The 16583-nt window shown below is 40.7% G+C and overlaps 1 protein-coding gene across 1 annotated transcript in view; it reads left to right on the top strand.

Moving 5' to 3' along the window:
- Positions 1-16583, top strand: part of LOC103185189 (partitioning defective 3 homolog) — a 524401-nt gene that overhangs the window by 419181 nt on the left and 88637 nt on the right. The gene's annotated exons all lie outside the window — the stretch shown is intronic.

The following is a 16583-nucleotide window of genomic DNA, read 5'->3' as shown; positions in this document are numbered from 1 at the left end:
AATGAGTGCTTAAGCTATAAGTAAAGCCTGATATGTCAGTGCTTCAAATATCACTATACAACATCATAGAACCATAGAGTTGTACAGTACAAATGGAGGCCATTCAGCCCATTGTGTCTGTGCTGGCTCTTTGAAAAGAGCTATCCAAATCATCCCACTCCCCCGCTCTCTCCCCATAGCCCTGCAAACTTGTCCTCCCCAAAAATTATCTACTTCTCTCTTAAAAGGTGTTATCAAATCGGCGTCCACCACCCTTTCAGGCAATGCATTCCAGAACCGCTGTGTGAAAAAATTTCTCCTCACCTACTCTCTGTTTCTTTTAACAACTATTTTAAATTGGTGCCCTTGGGTTACTGACCCATCCGTCAGTGGAAATAGTTTCTGCTTGATCACCCTATCAAATCCCCTCATAATTTTGAAAACTTCTATTAAGTCTCCTCTTAACCTTCTCTGCTCCAAGGAGAATAATCTTAGCTTCTCTAGCCTCCCAGAGCGCTTAAAAGAGCACTTAACAGAAGTCCCTCATTCCTGGTACTATCCTGGTAAATCTCCTTTGCACCCTCTCCAATGCCTTGACATCCTTTCTTACGTTTGGTGCCCAGAACTCAACACAGTCTCTAGCTGAGACCTAGCCAGTGTTTTATAAGGGTTTATCATAACTTCCTGACTTTTCTATTCTATGCTCCTTTATAAAGCTGAATATCCTGTATGCTTTTTTTAAACAGTTTTATCTACCTGTCCTGCCACCTTCAAAGATTTACTTATATGAACGTCTCTGTTCCTTCACCACCTTTAAGATTGTACCATCTAACTTATATTGCCTTTTCTCATTCTTCCTCCCAAAATGCATTACTTTGCATTTCTTGCTTCACTGCAGATCTACCATGACAAAGAACAGTCTTCGGCATTTGCACAAGTTTTCTTTAACAAGTGGTTATTGAATGATTTTACACATTGAACAAATAATGAGTCAGTGTTAATTGGTTTTTGTATTTCACTGATGAGGGTGTCCTCTACAATTTACTTGGAACTTGTGAGTTGACATTCTCACCAGCAAAATATACATAAGACAACTTATGCTGCATTTCCACTGCTCCCGGCAGTTCAGCTACATGAGGGGAAGCCCAATTTCTTCTGCTAGTTCCAGAATGTATGTGGTCCATGAAAAGGTCTGCTATTTCAGTTTTCTGCTTGTCCCTCGCACCCTCCACTCCATTATTGGAGGTTGAGCTTTCAGCCACTACGCCCTGAAACTCTGGAACACTGCCCCTCAATCCCTCTGCCTTGCTCCCTCAATCCCTGCGCCTTGCCCCCTCTCTCTCCTTTTTTCAAGTCCAGCCTGAAAACTTTCCTTTTTGACCGTGTTTACAGTCACCTCCACCCCACGGCTTGGAGTCAAGCTTTGCCACTATTAAACACTCTGAGACATTATCCTGCGTGGAGGGCGCTATATAAGTGCAAGTTGTTGTTGTTCTGTGCTTCCGTCTTTGGATGAAACGTTAAGCTCCAGTGCTGTCTGCCTGTTTGACTCGTGTGGAATATAAACATTGGCACAGATTGGTTGGATGGACGTTAAAGATCTCATGGCATGATTTGAAAAGTGAAGGTTTCTTTTCCCAGTGTCCTGGACAGTAGTCCCCCAAATAAATAAAATTAGTCACTCATTTCATGACTGTTTGTAATACATTGCTGTGTGCAAATTCACTGCTGTGTTCACCTACAAAAATACACAGTCACTGCAGTTTACAGTAAATCTTTGAAGCGTTTTGAGACGTCCTCCCAACGTACAAAGCTCTGTATCAAATGCAAGGATTATTATTTATGATCCGTGCTTTAGCGAATGTACACAACAACAAAATGGTGTTTTTAAACATTAATACAGAAGTGGCCATCTCTTCAGATAATTTTCAGAGCTTGGTGCCAATAGCCATTTGTGTTGCTGCCCAAACTGTTGGCTAGTAGCAAATCACTGTCAAATATGCAGTATAAATTCAGCATCATGCTGAAGAGGGTTGCAAGACAGGGATTTGTAACACTCACCAATGTATCAAAAGAATTGGATAATTTTCTCAACTGAGAGTATGTATTTTTAGTTTGGAAGCTAAGATGTGTGACATCTTCATTCTCAATAGCATATTTCAAGGGTGAAAGTCAATTAAAAGGTAAATCCAACAAGATCTAATAAATTGGTGAACCAGCTCAATGGGCTGTACGGCTGCCTGTTCCTGTTTTTTTTACTTTGCTCCCATTTTTAAACTGCATCATGTGAACTGGAGCGCTGTTGTACTATAGGAATGGAAATAATAATAATAATTCTTGCATTTTGATATAGCTCCTTGTATCTTCGAGATGTCTCAAAGTGCTTCACAGAATATTACTGTAAGTGTAGTGACTGTATATATTTTGTGGTCAAAACTGGCAGCCAATTGCACATAGCAGCATCCCACAAACAGTCATGGATTGAAGTGCCCAATTTTTTTTGAAGGAATTATTACCCCCGGAAAAGTTTTCCGCCAATCGACTAACAGCCAGGTTCCTATTTACTGCTAGGTAAACAGAGGTGTGTGAAGGAAGGAAACATGCCCAACATTTTGCCTAACCAGCGAAATGTTTTTACATCAGATACTGGCTCCCATTGTGTTGCAGGAAGGCAGTACAGTATATCCAGTGTGCATCATGGAACTATTAAAATGAAGATACCTATTAGAAAACTATTTGCTCCTCTGCTTTTTCCCTCTTTTGGCAAACTCGGGTCCGCTGTGGGTCTGCTTCCACACCTTGCTACCATCAGTGCCAAGCCTTCAGATTCTACATCCCCAACCTCTGGAACACCCTCTCACTAGGGTTCTATCTTGCCCCTCCCCATCTGTCTTTAAGGCACCTTAAAACCTACCTCTTCCACTTATGCCTCTCCTCATTCTTCTTCTCAAAATGCATCATTTCGCATTTATCCACATTAAATTTCATCTGCCACGTGTTTGCCCATTTTACCAGTCTGTCTATGTCTTCTTGCAGTCCGCTACTATCCTCCTCAGTGTTTATTATTTTTCCTAGCTTAGTATTACCTGCAAACTTGGAAATTGTACTCCCTATACCCAAGTCCAGGTCATTTATATGGATCAAAAACAGCAGTGGTCCCTTGGAGAACACCGCTGCACATTTCCCTCCAGTAAGAAAAACAACCATTCACCTCAACTCTCTGCTTTCTATCTCCCAGCCAGTTCTATATCCATGCTGCCACTGTCCCTTGAATACTGTGGGCTTCTTATTTTGCTCCCAAATCTCTTATGTGGCATTTTATCAAATGCCTTTTGAAAATCCATATAAACTGCATCAACTGCACTGCCTTCATCTACCCTCTCCGTTACTTCTTCAAAAAACTCTTATCAGGTTTGTTAGACATGATTTGCCTTTAACAGATCCATGTTGACTGTCCTTTATTAACCTATATTTTTCAAAGTGAAAATTTATTTTGTCCCGGATTATAGTCTCTAGAAGTTACCCCACTACTGACGTTATTTCCGTTATTTCCACCCTTATCTTCATCAGTAACTTAGAATGCATCCCGTCTGGACCGGTTGACTTATCTACCTTGAGCACCGACAACCTTTTTAGTACCTCCTCTCGGCTTATTCTTATCTTATTTAATTTCTTTACCCTCTCTTCTGATACTGTGGCATTGGCTGCATTCTTTTCTTCTTGAAGACAGAGCAAAGTACTCATCCACTTGCCCACTTCATTCCCCAGCGCTAGATCCAGCACCACTTCCTTCCTCGTTGGGCTGGAAACATACCGATCCAGAAAGTTACACACATTTCAGGAATCCTTCTCCTTCCTTGCCCTTTACACTGTTACTTTGCTAGTCTATGTTCGGATAATTGAAGTCCCCCATTATCACTAACTCTTCAGCCCCTCATATGCTATGTAGTGACAACCGCCTCTCCTCGAGCTCAGAAACCCTGAGTTCAAGCTCGAGCAGCCAGAGGCACTTCCTACACATGTGCTTGTCGAGGGCACACAAAGCATCCTGGAGTTCCCACATGGCACACAATGTGCATGCAACCGGTCTCAGCTGCCCTGCCATATTCCCAGACATGTTTTAAGTTATTTTAATACAACTATTATATATTTTATAATTATGCACCTCTTTCCCCCTCTGCACCAAATTCCCACTCTCACCAAATTCCTTAACCGAATTCTCACTCTGTTCCACCTCACTCAGTTCCCTCCTCACGCTGCTGGGCTCTATGCTCAAGTGTGTGAGAAGTGAGTTATTACAAATGGAGTGTTATATATAAGGAGAATAAAATATAAATGTTATCAGGTTTAGATCAGTCTGGGCTTTTGCTATTGAAAATGGAGAGGGTGATGTGATGTCTCATGTCCCTAAATGAAGAACGTTAATTGACAATTTATGCTGTGTTTATCCTGTTGGGAGTGATTCCACCTTGCTTCTAACAGTATGCACACGCATAAATTGCAGGCTAACTACCTGATGTAACCACAGAGGTAACTTACATTTTGCATTGCACCTTATTTTCAAGCAGCTCAAGTGCTTCATAGGTGATCACAAGATTTGGTTCAGTTGAGTAAGGCCCTTTGGCCCATCTGATCTCATCCTTCCAGAACACCCATCCTCCCATCACAGCATCAAACTGTTTATTTAACAAGTCTAATGTTCTGGCCTCAACCACCCTTCTTTGCCAACCTGTTCCAGGCATTAATTATGCTCTGGATAAAGAAAGCCTTCCTGGTATCTGCCCTGAAATTGCACTTTAGTACTCTAAAGCTTTGTCCTCTTGTTCTACCTCTACACATGGTGCATCGTAAAGTATTGTTCTGGATTTACTTGATCAATCTTATTTAGAATTGTATGCATTTCTATAAGGTCCCCTCTGAGACATGTTCTATCAGAATGGAAGAGCCCGTGGTTGTCTAATTGTTGCTCATAGCCTATTCCTCCAACTCTGGGGTCATCCTAGTTGTTGTCTATGCTACCTCCAGAGCCTCGGTGGCCCCTTTATTTCACTGTGATCAGAACTGCACGCAAATACATAAGCTGTTTACAACCAGCAAAAAGTAGTCATAAGATGATTGATTGAATTAATCTGGAGGAGTTTTAATGAAAACCTGGAGAAATTCCCTTTTTCTAAATAGTGGCATGGGATGTTTAATTACATAGATTAGCAAAGAAATGGGCCATTTGGCCCAGCTCGTCCATGCCATGATTACACTCCATGCAAGCTTCCAACCCTTAAAAATCCACTCTCCCATTCCCTCTATTTCCCTTCTCACTTCATGTGTGCATCAAGTTTAATATCAACTTGAAAAATCCTTAACTTAACTTCTCGTTAAAAGGGACGATTCTCGTAACAATTCTGTCATCTATGTTTCCAGACGCACTGAATTTTTTTTTACTGTTGGCTGGATTCAGCCAGGCACCATTTGCTTTAACACTTAGGCTGGGTAGATTTAGTTTGCAGGTTGTTAGTTTTCGCAGAGAAGCGCACTATATTATCTGGCGAATCTAATTCTGTCCTTCATCCATGTAAATCCCAGATGTTTTCCATCTTTCTCGTGTAGCCTTGCTATTACAGTTTTGGAGTGCACTGGTGAAAGGAAGCATTCTTGTCTCGCAACTGTTTTCAGTAAAAACATTTGGTAGCTTGCCCTCTGCCTTTGCACAGCATTCCATTTCTTTGCATATTCTTTTTATGTATTCTCTCGCTGGTTCTGATTTATTTGGATATTTCATACTTTTCAGATTCTTTCATCAGATGTTTTTTGCTGTGCAGAATCGGAAAGTTATTTGCAACCCTTACAAAACCGAAAGACTCTGGTCTCTAGAGTTCAGCTGATCTCTCTGATATGCTTCTTATCATAAATGCTTGCTTGCAACCTGTCTGATTATCCCCGGATTTACCAAGTATTGTTGGCTTCAGCCTTTGCAAGACAGAAGGAAAAGCGAACTAAAATCCGATGCTCTACCAGTTTTGTGAATTGTTGCCACAGTAGTCATTTGCCTGTCATAGGTTGTAGCTCCATCTCCTGAATTACTGACTCCAGTTAATAGCTCATGTAACGTTGCATCCTTTGTAGGTACTATTTCTGTTCTTGTTACAGCTGACTTTTTGTTCCATTCAACTTTCAACATTCCCAACCCCCTTTTTCTTAAATGAAGAGATATAAATATTCTGCTATTATGTCTGCCATTCATTATTATTTTAAACACCTGGATCATTGAGATATTCTGCAATCGTTCTTCTGCCTAACGGCTTTGCCCGTCTTTGCTCAGGGTTGATGCAAATCTGCTTCTGTTTATGTAATAAACATAATTAGCACAAAGTACTGAATTTGCACTTGTTCTTGTCCCTGAACATTAGTTTGGAGCTGGTTGCCCCTTTGACTTCTTGACAGTGGTTTCTCCCAACAGCCATTCAACACTTCATCTTTGCTATTTTTAGTTTAACTCAGCCAGCAGATATTTAGTTTCATCCACTAAAAAAAAGAAAAACAAAATCTTTACTTGTTCAAAATTGTGGTAATGCTGAAGTAACCTGAAGACAGAAACCATTTGATAGTGTTGGGATTATGTATTTTGTAGGCAATGACTAGAAAGCATTTAATATGATTTCTTTTCATATTCTCTGGAACTCTATACCTCAATCCCTCCACCTCGGCCTCTCTTTATCTATCTTTAAATTTTACACAAAACTGCAAATTCCCCTCCCCATTCACTCGACACACATTCCCACCACTATACAGCATTCCTGAAACATTTATAATCACGATGGACACAACATAAATGCAAGTTGTTGTTGTCTGACTTTCCTACTACTTTCACAACTAAGGAGTCCTGTAGCATAGTGGCGCTCTCGCCTCAAAGTGAGAGGACCAGATTTGATTCCCAGGCAGCTTGAAACATTAGTCTAGCGCTTTTAGAATCTCAGTGACATTATAAGGTGATATTACCAAATGCAAGGATTATTATTATTATAATTTGAGGTCTGCTGTTTTATTGAGATCCTCTCTTTCTACGTGCACTGTGATTTGTTTTATCTTTGTATTCAGTTCCATTACGTTTAATGCTTCTGCATCTTTGCAACATTTTCCCCTTAGTTTGTGTCCTGTGCATGATGGATTAATCGTGTGTTTTCAATTTGCATGGAGTTGCAGAGGTTCCCCAGGTCAGCTTTATCTGCCTTCACAGAACTCTCCCTAATGCTGAAGCTTCTGCATAGTAGAGGGTTAACTGTGTCTGTGCATCCTCTAGTTCCCATCCATTCTTTGTTACTCCAACCACCTTTCTAAATCTCCCTCTACAGAGCTGTGTGAATCTCTCTCTGATTGACACTTTGCGCTTCTCCCTCATGGCTTTGCCTCATTACATGTTGCAATGGTAAAAGCAAATCCCTCAGTATCGAATAGTTGGTAGCAAGCAATTTTAAATTCAGAGAGGTAATGGATCCATCACACTTCTCAGGTCAGCTCACATAAAAAGTAGGAGAGCAATAATATTTTTGCAACTTAATTTAAAGTGGCAATGTAATTCCTTTACTCCACAATTTGTGTTCATTTAACATAGCCTGTAATTATGGATATTTAAAATTATTTTTAATTAATTCTTGAAGGTAATTTTAAATAAAAACAAATATTCTTACAATCCAAGGCTCCAGATTTCAGTTGATCTTTTGATGAGCATCACTGTCACAGTTGATGCTCTGAAAATGTACATGAGCAGTTCCCAGCCAGTGCTTGACTGACCCTCTAATTGACCTCCTTTAGCGGGCGCATCTCAGCAGACGTGCTTTGTTGGAGATGATTTTACATTAGGAATTGTACTTGTGATAATTTTTTAAGAAATCCCCAAGATGTTGAGTGATTTGGAAGGCAGTAAAAGTTCCTTTCAAGTTACTGTTTAGTTTTGGGTCCCAGAGGAGCACTTGTGGGTTGGTAGTTCAATACTGTGACAGAAGATTACCCCCAGATCCTTTACAAAGGAGTACAGTCATCCAGTGAATTGGTGGAAAATATCATTGTAAAAACAGAGGGTCTTTACAGCACTGTGCTTTGGAATGCAATACTGATTCAGTAGTTTATGAGAGACATCTGGGGATGGCAGTGCCTTCGACCTCCACCCTGCTGAAATTGTGCAAAGTTTGTTGGTCACCAAGCTTTGGGAAATTGCTTGAGGATACAGATTTCCAAATGCGGGGAGAGATAAGGTTAAAAAACATGAAAGTCACTTTCTCGTTGGCCTATAGGGGTAAATATTCTGGCTATTTGAAGTTGGAATCACCTTTACCAGGAACGTCTTGCCCCTTTATGCTCACTTAGCTGTTCTCAAGTGGAGAGAGATGTTGGGATGGGGATGTTGCAATTGGTTTTAGTGCTTATAGACAGAGGAGAGGAAAATCAACCAGCATTTTGACTCAAGGGTAACAGTTTCAGTGAGTTTATTCAGGGAAATGTTATGAATAAATTGAATGGACTTCTCTCTATTCTCCATGCCCCTCAGTATCAGGGAATATTGAAAATTAGCCAAGAATTGCTGAACGCTCTAACAACAGACATATGAACAGAGGCAAAGGGCGAGAAGCAGGCTCAACACTGCTCCATATGGGTGGACAGCTGAATATTAAAGGAGTGACACTGGACTGCTATGCCCATCCTGGCATATGCTGTTTATTATCTGCCAATTCTTGTACAGTAGTGTCTGGTTGATAAAAAGATAGCTGAAATACAATGAAAGAAAGTATCAGGTTGAAACTGCAACATTTAACAACAGATTTAATAATTATTTAATCTTTGTTGAAATCTTGCATTTTCACCGTTTTGTCTACGATGAGAAATAATGGGATTTAAAAAATTGACACAGGAAACAGGATTCTTATATTTTTCACCCCATTTTTGCTTGTGCAATTTCAGAAATCTAACTGAACAAGCTGGTCATGAGATTATCTCTTGTGTATCATTCCCTTTTATAATAATAAAATAATCCTTGCATTTGATATAGCGCTTTTCACGTCGGAAGGACGTCCCAAAGCGCTTCACAGAACACACTGTAAAGTGAATTGACTGTAAATTTGTGGGCGAACGCGGCAGCCAATTGCGCACAGCAATGTCCCACAAACAGTCGTAGATTGAAAATGCCAATTTTATTATTGGTTTTGGTTTTGGAGGGATTTTATATGTTATTGCATGAGCTAAGGTAGATGTGAGTTTTCAGAGTTGAGTATCCTCCCTTTCATTTTCTGACATTTAAATCTCAGTTTGGCAGAGCTCATAGCAATGCTAATCATTTGCTTTCATGCCAGATTCAGGAAAGCAGATGGCTCACACATCACTGGTGAAGAGGTTTGAAAATAATGTAATATTCAGTACCATGTCCTGGTACATACTACACAGCAAGTCCCAACCGATTCTCAGCCAAATTACCACAAATGTGTCTCTCCACTGCAAACGCTGAGCCAAGCATTACAGTTATTGAGGATTCAGAAACATTGCCTTCTAATTTAGAGAAGGCGCTAGCCTCAGAGAGGGTACATACAGTAACTGTCAAGCCTTTGTCGTAGGAAAAGTCTCATTGCATTTGGTAAAAAAAATACAGTCAGCTCACTTTGAATACATTCTGCGAAGGGCTTTGGGACTGCTGGACGATGTGATAAGGCACGATATCAAATCCAAGGATTATTATTATAGGGGGTAATAATCCCTTTACAAAAATGTGGTCACTCAATCCACGACTGTTTGTGGGACACTGCTGTGTGCAGTTGGCTGCCTTGTTTTGCCCACAAAAATATACAGTCAATTAATTTTATAGTATATTCTGTGAAGCACTTTGAGACGTCTTGAAGACGTGATAAGGCGCAATTACAAATGCAAGGATTATTATTATTATATGTGGAGTCCTGTAGCTCAGTGGTTAGAGCACTCGCTTTGCAAGTGAGAGACCTGAGTTCAATTCCAGGCAGAGGGCGAAACCTTGGGCAAGTTTCCTTACTCCACACAGAGCCTAATAATAATCCCTCCAAAAACCCAAAACAATAATAAATTGGTCATTTTCAATCTACGACTGTTTGTGGGACATTGCTGTGCGCAATTGGCTGCCGCGTTCGCCCACAAATATACAGTCAATTCACTTTACAGTGTGTTCTGTGAAGCGCTTTGGGACGTCCTCCTGACGTGAAAAGCGCTGTATCAAATGCAAGGATTATTATTATTATATTATTATTTGGAGGTACCCACCCACGTAAATACTTCTTTCTATATAGATCTGCTCAGACTGGATGCATTCAGATGTGTGTGTCCATAACTCTTGCATAAAGGTTTTGGTGGGTGAATTAGAGCTTGCGGTTTCATATAACCCCAATGAGTTGCCCACAAGGGATAATTCACAACTGGAAACTATTTCTTCCAAGGGATTTAGACAACATCCATTATGGGGAAGCAGTGGAAGCTCTAGGGATCACTGAGTGATATGAATACTTTTTAGCAGATTCTCTGGTTATTGCGTGACTAGTGAGACCCAGGGCAAAAGTGCACAATTCCTAAAAGGAAAACTTCAAAGAATTGAAGAAAGGAAAGAAAGAAAATCTTGCAATTGATTTAGCACCTTTCATGTCCGGGGGATGTTTCAAAGTGTTTCACAGGATCCACTGTAAAGTGTAGTGACTGTATTTAGTAGACAAATGCCATATTTGCACATTTCGATGTCCCACAAATAGCCATGAAGTGAACGACCAATTTTACCTGAGGGATTATCGACCAGGATTCTAGGAGAAAATCTTCTCTTTTTGAATATGGAATCTTTAAAGTGCATCCAAACAGGACTTCAGTTTAATATCTCATAAGGAGGGTACCTCTGGCAATACAGTGAAAAACAAGTAAACACCTAGGAAAAATAAGTGTAAACTATTCCAAACTGGAATAAATAGGTCAATGAAAGTGGGAATAATAAAGGGAGAAAAATTATACAAAGGGAAAAATGAAGGAGAGAGATCTGAGAGGAAAGTAGGAATTTGCTAAACAGTTTAAAAGAGACATTAGACTTGCAAAGAGGACCCTAGAGATGAGTATAGCTCAGATGCTAAGATTAAATGTGAATGGTTCTTGAGTATCACACAGTGTTGTAAAAGAACAGCGAGATAGGATGTTAGAATTCTGGAAAAGGAAGTGAAATTAAAGAAAGTTACATGTTAAGTGAATATTTTCTAGAAGTATTCACTGTAGAGTATGGAACTGAGGTGCATCCTTTAGCCTTAGGATTCAAAGTTCATTACAAGAGGTCCTTGAACCAGAAGAATTTACAGTAAATCCTCTGGGCTGTCTGTTTCCTGGGATGTTGAAGGAGATCCAGGAGGAGATTTCCATGCCACTGGCTGTCATCATGGTGGAATCATTGAGCCCTAGAGATTTACAGGACTAGAAACATGCAAAGACAATATTTATATTTAAAAAGAGCCACATTACTAATATGGACCCTTTAACCAAGTAACAATGGCATGTGAAATAATGGAAGCAATTCTGAGGGCAGTTTGGAGTAAAACCTATAAACAAATAACTTAACAGTCTGTATGGCCTTAGGAGGGGCGATCATCCCTGGATAATCACCTTAGCTTCTTTGGGGTTGTTACAGTCAATAGAAGTAATAATAATAATAATCCTTGTGTTAAATATAGTGCCTTATCACTCTGTTGAGACGTATCAAAGGGCTTCACAGAATATATTGTAAAGTGGATTGACTGTATATTTTGTTGGCAAAACACAGTAGCCATAGCAGTGTCCCACAAACAGTCGTGGATTGGGTGACCATTTATTTTTTTTGGAGGGATTATTATCGCCACCAAGTGATACGCCAACTAGGTTCCTACTTGCTACTACATAAATTGAGCCCTAGAGAGGTGTGTGAAGTAAGGAAACTTGCCTAAGGTTTTGCTCTGCCCGGGAATCAAACCCAGGTCTTCTTGCTTGTGAGGTGAATGCGCTAACCACTTTGCAATGGGTCTCCCGATAGTTCATGTAATGCAGTTTATATGGAGTTTCAAAAAGCTTTTGACAAAGTTTCACCTGAAAGACTTCTAATTGAACTGGAAACCAGGGAGAGTAAGAAACAGGTTAATTCCAGACTGGGCAATGTGATAAGTGGAGTCCCACGAGATCCGTCAGCGCTTCAATCCTTGTTATTTCTCATCTACGTAAATTACTTGAATATAGAAACTAGCTGTAAGATAGTCAAATTTCCTGGCGAATGACAATAAATAAAGGGAGCATTGGAGACGGAGGATGCAGCGAAAGATTTGTGAAAGGATTTAGATCACTAATGAAACTGGGCAAACATGTAGGAAATTAAATGTAACAGTAATAAGTGTATTGCACACAGGTAGATTTGTTTTACTTGAGAATGGAAAGCATTTACAAAGCATGGAATTGAATTGAATTAAGAATATAGGAATTTAAAAAGGAGCCTGGCAGTAATGAGCATACGCTGTACTTTCAACGTCCAGACAATGTGCGAAAGAAAATTTTAAAACAGCAAATGAAATGCTATGGTATATTGTCCACTTTCTATCCGCTAACAGCTTCTCCTTCAGTCCTTACACTACCACGTGCTGCGTTCTTCAGGGCTCTGTCCTTGGTCACCTCCTCTTCAATATCTATATGCTCCCGCTTGGTGATATCATCTGCAGACATGGTTTGCAGATGATATAATGATAGAACTTCCACATGTATGCACATGGCACCCAACTTTATCTCTCTGCCTCCACCCAAGACTCTAGGACCATTTTCTCCAGTTGAATATCGACAAGAAGCTGATCCTGCTGCTTGGCTCCCATCAGTGCCTCTTCACCTTGGTCGTTGACAGCATCAAGGATGCACTCTACACCTCACTGAGCCTGTACGGAACCTTGGCATATTGTTTCACCCTCAACTGCCATTTAAACCCTACATTCGTGCCATGACCTGATCAGCACTCTCCCACCTCTGCAACATTGCCCACCTCCACCACTACCTCTCCCCTTGGGCCACCAAGATCCTTATCCAAGCTTTCATCACGTTCAGACTCCCTCCCTCCACAAGTTGCAGATCATTCAGAAATGTGCAGCTCGTGCCCTCTCCCGCATTAAGCTCCGTGAGTCTATCGCACCTTTCCTAAAAAGTTACCAACCTGCCCGCTTCCTCCACTCAGCAGGCAGTGACCTGCTCCATGTTCCCCACCCTGCCTGCCTCACCATTGATGGTTAGGTCTTCAACCTTTCCCCACCCCCCCACCCCCAGAACTCCATCCCAGAGCTCTTCCACCTCTCCTCTTCCTTGCTCATTGAAGGCCTGTCTCAGAAAGGAAGACCTTCCTCTTTGACCATGCCTTCGATCATCCTCCCACTTCCCTTCTTGACTCCAACCCCCAGATCGGGTGCAATCCCTTCACTGTCCAGCGCCTTGGAACATCCTCTCGACATGAAAGGTGCTGTATGAATGCAATTTCTTGTTGTTGTAACAATTCTTATATTTATAATTTTTCATAATAGTCCTTGCATTTGATAAAGCGCCTTATCACATCATTGAGATGTCACAAAGCACTTCACAGAATATATTATAAAGTAGATTGACTGAATATTTTGTGGGCGAAATGGAGCAGCCAATTGTGTCCAGCAATGTCCTACAAACAGTCGTGGATTGACTGACAATTTTTTAAAAATAAATTATGCACTGTACTGCTTAATTATACAACCTTCCCTGTATCACAGTTATAGAAACCAAATTTCAGAGATTTTTGTAAAATACACTGGAAGAGTTGACTTCAGGAAGAAAATAATCCGGACCTCAAAATATGTATTATGGAGATATTGAGGAGTGGGCATGCATATATAAACTATTCATAGAAAGTCTGAGAAAGTGTACTGTGCTTGCAGCTGTACAGAGAAGTGTCGTCCCCACATTATTTATTAAGAAATGTTTAGATCTGCAATGCAAAATTACTGGTCTGCGTCTAATTTGGCAGGAACTTGAGACAGAGTTGTCAATTTAGTACATTATTGTGCAAAAAAAACCATCATAATGTCATGAGTGCAGTCTGCTGCTCTGTATCACAGTTGGCAATGATAAAAATGCTGAAGTTAATTAAATGTGAAAGATTAAAGGAGATACAAATTATAGTTTTATAACCCAAGCATGTTTTCTATGGAGCGCTTTTGCTAGGCGGGAAAGGAAACAAATGTATAATGCAATATTAAATGTTGCTTTATGCACCATTTCAATGGTTTTCTAAAGAAAATATTCCATTTATCACACCAAGGGAAATTCAGTGCAGAATAACTAATTGTCTTCAAATTCCTTGAATGAGTAAGGAATGGAATGGATTCAGCCACTTTGCCCCTGTTCTCTGGAGCTCAATCCCATAGTCACTCTCCCTTGCCCCAAACCTCTCCATTTCCAAATCCCACTTTAACATCTATTTCTTTGACCATCCTTTCGGCCACTTTTCATCTCTCCTTAGTTTCCCCTACGCCCAGCCTCGGTTCCCAGTAGTTTGTGTGAAATGCTTTGTGATGTCCACCTGACCTGAAATCTGAAATATGAGCACATTTCACGTCTGAAGGATGTCCCACGGCACTTCACATGATGTACTGTAAAATGTAATTACTCTGTTTGTGTGGGCGAAAGCAGCAGCCGATTTGGTACAGCAATGTCCCGATAATAATAATAATCCTTGCATTTAATATAGTACACTTTATCACGTCTTCGGGACGTCTCAAAGCGCTTCACAGAATTTACTGTAAAGTGAATTGGCTATATTTTGTGGGCAAACTAATGCCTAGAAGCTGCACCTAAAGATGCCTTACATAGTGATGCCTTTGTCTTGATAACTAGGTCAAGCAATAGGTCAAGAGTGGAAATACACAGATTTATTACGGCACTTTCAAGGATTCATTATTTGCTTTTAAGTACAAAGCTGGGCTTGGTGATTGCAGTTGGTGCTGTAAAGCCACTACTGTGGTACCCGTTGATAGTAAACTCACCTCAAGCCCCACATCAAGACTGAGCTGACTGTCTTGTCTGACACTCAAGTGCAGTGTTGGGGAGTGCTGCATTGTTGGAAGTACCGTGCTTCAGGTGAAACATTCAACCAAGGTTCTGTCTGCTTAAAATAAATTCTAATCCTTGCACTTGCTACAGCATCTTATCACGGTGTCGAAACATTTCAAAATGCTTCGTAGGATTTACTGAAAAGTGTAGTGACTGTATATTGTAGATGTTAAAGTTCCCATACTATTATTTGAAGAGAGAAAGGGGTTTCCTTATAGTGCTCTGGCCAACAAACCCTCAAACATAATTGATCGTTATTTTTCATGGCTGTTTGTGGTTCGTTGCTATGTGTAAACTGGCTCTATGTTTGCCTAACAATGCACACAGAGTCATCATCATGGTGATTACCTGTGAAGCATTTTGAAAATTTTCATTGTTGTAGATGCTATTTCAAATGAAAGGATTATTATAATATTTTTTGGACTGTGCATTGTCCAGTCCGTCATCCCCCTCCCCCCCAAGGTAGTTTATAGTAATCTTGCCGGGGCTTTCTAAAGACGGGAGGGTTAGACAATGGTGAAGTAAAATGCATTATCAGTAACTCTGCCTATGACATTACTTACGTTTCTTTGCTTTTTCTGAGATTCCAATAGTGCACATGGTCTGAGAGCAGATAAGGGTGTATTATTTCGGATAATAAATAAATTGTTAAAAACTATCACAGATCAAGTTGGTTATTCAATCACTGTTATTTCTGGTGCTCGAATTCAAGATCCTCATCCTCACCTACAAGGCCATTCATGGTCTTCCTCCCTCCTACCTCTCCGACCTACTATCCCCCTACTTACCTGCCCGTACCCTCCGTTCCTCTGGCTCCGGTCTGTTCCACATTCCCTGCCCCAACCGCCCTACCATCGGTGGCCGGGCCTTCAGCCTCTCAGCCCCTAGGCTCTGGAACTCCATCCACCAGTGCCTTCACCTTGCTTCATCCCTTTCAACAACAAGATTCCATTTATAGAGCGTCTTTCACGTCGGGAGGACGTCCCAAGGCGCTTTCCTCCTTCAAGGCCGGTCTCAAGACCTTTCTCTTCGACCGTGCCTTCAGCTCCCCTCTCGACTCTCTACCCTTTCCTCGCTCCATCCCTTCCCTCCCCTCACCCTGACCATTTCCCCCCTGCTCGGGTCCCGACCCAACTGGAACGTCCTCCCGACGTGAAAGGCGCTGTATAAATGAAATTTTGTTGTTGTTGTTGTTAAGATCTATTTGTGGATTATGTAGTCACTAAATCTCCGAAGTGTTCTTTTTATGAGATACACCCATGTTTGTGAATATGTTACATTTTAGTTATCGTGGAGTTGAGCTATTTTTTAATATAATACAATGATAGTCTCCGTATGGCTGGTATGGTATGACATCTCAAGCGACTGCAGAAAAGAAATCCAAGCTGCTTGTCATGTGGCGAGGTACAATTGTTGTACAAATATGGTATTATGCCATTAACCAAGAGGGTTGAGAGTTTTTTCGAATGTTGTATAGTGGTTACATGTTGCACAGT

Source organism: Callorhinchus milii, unplaced genomic scaffold (assembly GCF_018977255.1).
Source record: "Callorhinchus milii isolate IMCB2004 unplaced genomic scaffold, IMCB_Cmil_1.0 Scaffold2, whole genome shotgun sequence".
Classification (NCBI taxonomy): Eukaryota; Metazoa; Chordata; class Chondrichthyes; order Chimaeriformes; family Callorhinchidae; genus Callorhinchus; species Callorhinchus milii.
This window is presented reverse-complemented; position numbering and strand designations above follow the sequence as displayed.